We start from the raw sequence: 7202 nt of genomic DNA, 5'->3' as shown, positions 1-7202 counted from the left end.
AGCTGCTCCAGCTGCAGACAGAGTGGCCAACCAATATAATCGGCGCTTGAGAGCTTATTTCTTCTTGCTGATTATCTCTGGGTTGATCACTCAGGTGATTTTTCTCTAGGGCAGTCTCCTGTTCAGTCGACCTCAGTTCAGTCTCCAGTGTCCCCGTTACCTGTAGCTCAGTCTTCAGTTCTGTCGGCCACTCAACCATCCATCATCTCTATGCAGCGAGAAAATCTCATATCTATCGATCGATAGATAGATAGATATGCTATACAAATAATATGTTATGTGATAGTATGAACATTTACTTAAAAGCTCTTGTAGTGTACATAGTAATAGTGTGATGCAGAATGAACCTGTTGGAGGCTGGGACAGCACAGTGTGAGGACACAGCATAGAGCTTTATACCAGCAGACAAAGGAACTCAGTGTTCAGGTGACTATTCTTTATGGAGACAGGATATTCTTCATTTCCCTGGAAGAATGTGATAAGTGGACTTTAGTGTACAGGAAAGGGTAACGGTTAATTCCACAGAGCAGTCTTTGTGGTTCACATAAAAGTTTGTAGATTAAATAATCTCTATGGAAACCAGTTATGTTTATTCACTAGCTGATAAAGAAAGGTCTGAGTCTGGGAAATTCAAAACTGTGCATGTTTAAACAAGGCTATAATCATGTTGGGTTTAACCAAATTTAGATTCAACGGTATTTCTGTGACAGAAACTCATACTGTGGTGTCACCTAAAAAAACTTAACAGGGCAGCAAAGTTGTTTGCACAGAAGCACATAATAGATTTCTAATCGTTTGGAGTCTTGTGTTGTCTCAGCATGTCAAAAGAAAGACTCTCCTTATGCAATTTTCTGATACCCAGAGTCTGTATTAGTGTGAATGTATTAATATGTTGAAAGTATCAACTGATATTTACACGGATTTGTCACTTAATCTTGAAAATAAAGAGACAAACACGTTGCAGTCAATGATTAATGCAGTAGTGTGAAAAGAAGCCAGTGAAGAAAAAAATGCTCAATGTGTTATGTCAAGCTGGATGATTCTACTGCAGTGGAACAAAGTAACGGCTCCCTGGCTTCAATCAGGCGGTGGGGGTGTGTAGTCGAGGTGTAGTCGCTGGTTGTGTCCCAATTCAGGAGCTGCATCCTTCTGAGGACCCGGCCTTCACGCTCTACATGGGCCGGGTCCTCCGAAGACCAAGAAGGCTGGAAGTGCAAGGCTGTGAAATTGGACGGTCTAGCCTTCAGATTTGCGTCACCGCTGTCTCGGTTTAGTTTAATAAACTCGGCCGTCTGCTCCTTTCTATCTAAAATATAACAGGACACTGGAGTAAATTCTTGACCATCTCACACATCTGTTTGATCAGTTTTCTGTTTGATTTTATTCACCTGCGCTATGAATTCTGGGATTGGTTGGGCCATGAAGGATACACCTGACCCATCCTTCAAATCTGGGGAAATTAAGGACGAATTTGTCGGCCGCATTTGGAGCAGCCTTTGAATTGGGATGGCCTTTGTCGCCTCGCTGTGACATAATTGGCCTTCAAATGTTGCCTCCGAAGGACACGGCACCTTCATTGGGACATAGCATTTGTCTCAGCTGCAGAGGAGGGGTGGTGCAGCAGGCTCGTGGAGGCTGGCACGTCAGCTGCAGCTCATCAAGCGATCACGCTCTTCCTTCTTGAGTGCCAGCAGTTCCAGGGAGAAGTAGTGTGGTGGGGAGAGAGCTGGAAAGCTGTCTGGAACAACAAAATCTAACAATATAAGCTATTGACAAACACTCTGAGTGTTGCAAGTGGTGACTGGGGTTTACAGATCATTTTTCTACCAAAACCTAACAATGAGAAATGTTTACAAAGCACTAGCATCTTAGCACAACACATTAGGTTATATATATTTGCCATTACAGCCAAAATCTTGCTCCAGCCAGTTTGGATGAAAAATAAGTTGTGGGATCAACCTATAGCCCCTGTTGATCTACAACAGGCTTGGGATGAGTGGGAGAGTGAGCTCCCAAATCCAAAATTGAATGTGAACAACACACCAGCAATTCTGTGAGCCAAGACAAATAACATCAGTGTAGTTTTTCATACAAGCAAACTGTTTCAAAAGAACTGCTCAAGACTCGTAGCTGCAGAGTCTCTTCCCATTTCCATGAAGAGAGATGAGATAATACTGATATATATGAAAGAAGCATTTACATCTAATTTGCATAACAGAGACACGTCGGTGCAGCCGTTATAAAACCCTCGAGCCGCCACACTGAGCTTCAGTCACCAAACAGCAACCCGTCGACTCCACAGGTGAGACGATTCGACTCCGGCTCTTAGGTGAGTTTGATTCTGTCGTGCAGTGTGGCAGACACTTTGGCAGAAGTCAGCCTGTGCTGAGCTGTAATAACACCAATGTGACCTGTGCAGGTGTGCAGTTTACATCATGTCAGGTATGCAAAGGTCTCTGCTGTCCTGGACCGTGCTGGCCCTGCTGCTGTCAGCTGGAACCAGTCTGGGGGATGTTAATGTGAAGTGGCTGACTAAAACTGTAGAAATCATCAGGACGAGGTGAGGACACCAACAGCATCAGTCACACATCAAAGGCTTTCTCTAAAGTTTGCATTATTTGGCAGGTATACAGAAAGGGACCAGTTTTGTGCTGCTGTGAAGATCCCAGGGAACCTGGTGAACCAGGAGAATCAGCTGAATCAGGACCTTGAAGCGGTGCTTTCACGCGACACAGATGCAAAGATGCAAGAGTCTTTCAACAGAGATGCAAAGATGCAAGAGTCTTTCAACGGAAATGCGAAATTTTATTATGGTGACTCAGTGGTTGCAGCAAAACCTTATGGTAACCATGCAGAATACCGTGTTTTGAAACACATTATGGATGAGTGGAAGGATGAACGCACTGATAACTTCTTGCTCATCTACACATATCTGTCTCCATGTTCAGACAGATGTGCAGACAAAGATAGCAAGAAACATATCCTTGAATTTATTGATTTTATGACAAGCTGGGGCAAAGAGTATGCACTTGTGTTTCAGAAACCTTACTCTGAACCTAGAACAGATCCGAAAAACCAAAGGTCCATTCCTGAAGATGAGTTGAAAAAAGCTCTGACTGCAATTGCAGAGGTGATTGGTGATCAATATATATTCCGTTGTTACAAACCAGAGAGCGGTCCATTTCACTGCATCAGATGCTTCTCAGAAACAAAGGACATTGTTGATGAGTGCTATGAGACTAACCAGGAAAAGCCAAGTGCAAAGAGAGCTCATTCACTAGACTCAGGCAGTCAGACAGACAGTGATGTAAAGAAAAGGAAGAGCTAGACAGTGACAGTGACAAAAGTAGCGGTTGCAGCAGCACCAATACAAGTTAAAATTTATCAAACAAACCTACATCATCGCTGAACTCACATCTGAGTGATTGAAACTTTATTCATGCTTAAAATAATTTGTTTTCAAACTGATGATTTAAATTCTGTTTAAAATGTTTAAACATTAAATTGTGTTTAAAATGTGAATAAAGTCAATCTTAAAGCTGCTCTGTCTGTCCCTTCTGTTGCAGTCACTCAGAACATCAGCAGAGCTGTGACCGTCACCTGATTAAACTATTATTGGTTTAAATGTAGCACACTATTTACAGGCTGTTCGATAACCTCACCCATTCATGGATCACTCAGCACATCTGCTGCCTTTTTTCTTACCTTCACATTAAAGCAGGTCAACTGTTATATTTCTTGTTTTTAGTTTTCAGAGTCGATTTAGGAGCTGGCCTCATTTTTGCTATAAGTCAAATAAGAATAATAGAATTGAAATCAGCTGCTCCTCCCGCCGGGCCCTCAGCCCGAGCCCTGCCCGAACTCTGGCCCGTACTTGACCCTGCACCTGCTGTTTTTGGGCGTGTGGGAAAGTTACTCAGCAGCAGGAGGTGGGACTACTGGTACCTTTAAAAGGGGGCCTGGGAAAGCCCTCGGGGCTTTTTTCCTGCTGTCTGTCCTTTGGGGTTGGTCCCAACCTGCATGCGCTTACAGAAAACACCCTAGGGGAGCTTTGCTTTTCCTTCTGTTTTGCTGAGCTGCACTGTTCAATAAAACAGCTGGCAGAGAACTTTGCTCCTCTCCTGTGATTTTTGTGTTTTTGACTTTAATTGAAATTGGGAAGCTGAGATTCACCTATTGCTAATCTGAAGAATTACTCTCAATTGTGACAACTACAGCGTCTCTTTGTCTACTTAACAGTGGTTATTATTCAAGGATTCAAGGAGCTTTATTGCCTTCGCGTCACATGCTTATATGAGGTAGAACGAAATTACGTAGACACGGTCCCGGAACGAAAAGAAACAGAATAACGAAGAAACAGAATTTAAGAAAATACTTGCACTCCATCATTGCCTACCGGAGTTTTGCTTTGTCCGCCTTCTCTCTGTTGCTGTTGCTCTGCCTTCCTGAACTGGAAACGTCTATGTGATGAGAATTGGCAGCGTTCCTGTGGAGCTTGCTCATCTGGATTCAACTGGTTTCCATCTTCCACCCAGTAACTCAGAAGATCCTTTGTTTGGTGACATTAAGGATGCTGAAGATAAAGCAACAGTCAGGAAGACTCAAACTGAATATCCAGGAAATCAGAAAACAGCAGAAGCTCTCTTTAAGGTCTCATGTAAGAGACAGAAGTCGTACAGGTGGAGATCAAACTTGGACACCAAGAAGACCTGTTGAGACTCGATGCCTAAATCTTTGAGTCTGCTGTCAAAGGAGGAGTACACAGTGTGACAGTAGTTTATTGGTTTAGTCTTGTGTCATCAGCGAGGAGGCTTATTTCTTTTCTCAGTGCTGTACAATTACAAAACTGGGCTTAAACTTAACACAGTAAGGATGGGACACACTTGTTTGAACTGTAATATAACAGCACCAAAAACATACTGTTGAGCTCAAGCAGGATAAAGTGATATATTGAGATTGTATCGTGGTGTCTGGTGATTCCCACCAGCTTGACATTTGTGTTCACATCTCACCGTCTTTGTAAATGCTGTAACAGACCCAGGAAGTCTGTGTAGAGTCTGTCTTTGATAACTGATGTCTTCAAGGGTCACTCTTCATGCATCAGTTATCATGAGTGGATGCTGCATAGATCTGCCTTAAAGATTTATTTTTTTTTTACATATGCTTCATATTAGTACCACTGATTTTCACTGTGTTATACTATACATACTAGAGGAGAGAAAATAAATGCATTTGCCATCATCAGAGTTTTTGTTTTTTTATAAACAGTAAAAATGTGATTTAACCCTTTGGCGTCGACAAACATACCAGTGTCCAAATCACATGAAGATGCAGCAACTTCAAAGTACAGACCAGTTTTTAAATTGAATTGACAGGCCGAGTAAAACCAGAGCTATGATTAAATAATTAGCTCAAAGTGCGTTTTCTGAATACTGTCGTCACATTTGGTGCAGGAAGAAACGGTACAGACTGGATTTTCAAAGGATAGCTTTTGGGGGGGAACAGACATCCAACCTGTTGTTGAAGCATGAGTGACAAAGTGATTCTATACATGTTTGTGTGAGACAGCCAATACACATGTCACTTCAGACATGGGGTAATATGGGCAAATGTGAATTTAAACATCAAACATTTACCTATAGTTCAGTGGGTGGGGTGTGTTTGTTTTGTTTTTTTATCTTGTTTTTGTTTTCTTTGGGGGGGGGGGGACATTAGTAACTTTATTCCAGTGGCCTGTAATATCTAAGGCAGCTCATCAAAATGTCACTAAAAGTATTTTGATTTATCCTCTCCAAATACTGAAATCCTATGTCGATCAGACCAAGCAGTGTTCAAAAGCTTTGAGCTGTGAAGCAGACACACACATCAATGAAAGTTGTTAATTATGTTTTAGACCTTATATTATTTATAATTACAAATATTTAGCTTAAATTATCTTTAGGGTGAGATAGGGTGAGAAGTTCGGCCATCCGGGAGGGGCTCAGAGTAGAGCAGCTGCTGCTCCACATCGAAAGGAGTCAGCTGAGGTGGTTCGGGCATCTGACAAGGATGCCCCCTGGGCGCCTCCTGGGTGAGGTGTTCCAGGCATGTCCCACCGGGAGGAGGCCCCGGGGTAGACCCAGGACACGCTGGAGAGATTATATCTCTCGGCTGGCCTGGGAACGCCTTGGTATTCCCCCGGATAGGCTGGAGGAGGTGGCTGGGGAGAGGGAGGTCTGGGCCTCTTTGCTTAGGCTGCTGCCCCCGCGACCCGGCCTCGGATAAAGCGGATGAAGATGGATGGATGGATGGATTATCTTTAGTTTTCAATGTCAATTGTCTGTGTATGAAATGCATAGCTTAATGAATACTCCCAACAGTACAGCACCTAAATCACAGAGGTCCCTCTGGCATACTTGCCAACCTCGAGACCTCAGAGGTAGGGAGACATTCAAAAGGGCTGTTGGGGTGGGGGTGGGGGGGGGGGGGTATACATATACATACAAGACATTTGAATTTTACAGTGTTTACTTATCGGATAAAATAAGTTAAATGTCACCGTTATTATTGTCCAGCCGGAAACAGGCCGGGGTGTCCAAATTCAGAGGCTGCATCCACCTGAGGACCTGGCCTTCGCGGTCTAGGTCCTCCGAAAGCCGGGAGATGAGCGACTGTGAAATGGGACGGTCTAGCCTTCAGAATTAAGTCATGAGCTCTCTCAGTGGAGTGAAACTCAGCCGTCTGCTCCTTGCTGTCTAAAATATAATCAGACGCTGACGTAGATTCTCGACCATCTCACACTTCTGTTTAATCAGTTTTCTGTTTGACGTTTAGTCAGCTGTGTGAAAATCCCGGAGGCACCCTCCCGAGGGATTAATAAAGTTTTTATTTAATCTAATCTAATAACTTTAATCTCAGCCAAACCGATTTCCTCACGAACAAATAAAATACTGAAAAAGGCCAAACAATAACATGTTTAAGTTATTTGAAGTTTACTCAGCTACATTCTCGCCTGAAAATATGTTAAAAGTTTATTTTGCGACCCAGAAAGAGTAACAAGAGTAATGGTGGCTCCGGGAGATTTTCGGGAGGGGCACTGAAATTCGGGATTCTCCTGGAAAAATCGGGAGGGTTGGCATGTACGCACTCTGGAGGAACATGTTATGGCATGACCAACACCAGGGATCTATATAGCAAAAAGAAGAAAGGATCTTTGTATTAGG

The 7202-nt window shown here is 43.1% G+C and overlaps 1 long non-coding RNA gene across 1 annotated transcript; it reads left to right on the top strand.

The window, feature by feature from the left end:
• The first annotated feature begins 2258 nt into the window (after nucleotides 1-2258).
• Nucleotides 2259-3538, top strand: LOC146551744 (uncharacterized). The gene is made up of 3 exons (XR_014890007.1): nucleotides 2259-2329; nucleotides 2420-2560; nucleotides 2626-3538. It is a non-coding gene; the product is annotated as an uncharacterized LOC146551744 (long non-coding RNA).
• Nucleotides 3539-7202: the final 3664 nt, after the last annotated feature.

The sequence above is a fragment of the Mchenga conophoros genome, linkage group LG19 (genome assembly GCF_057382185.1).
Source record: "Mchenga conophoros isolate Kocher_MC1m ecotype Shallow Benthic linkage group LG19, M_conophoros_male_GT1.1, whole genome shotgun sequence".
Lineage (NCBI taxonomy): Eukaryota > Metazoa > Chordata > Actinopteri > Cichliformes > Cichlidae > Mchenga > Mchenga conophoros.
The sequence above is the reverse complement of the archived record's forward strand: the minus strand, read 5'-3'. Positions and strand labels throughout refer to the sequence as shown.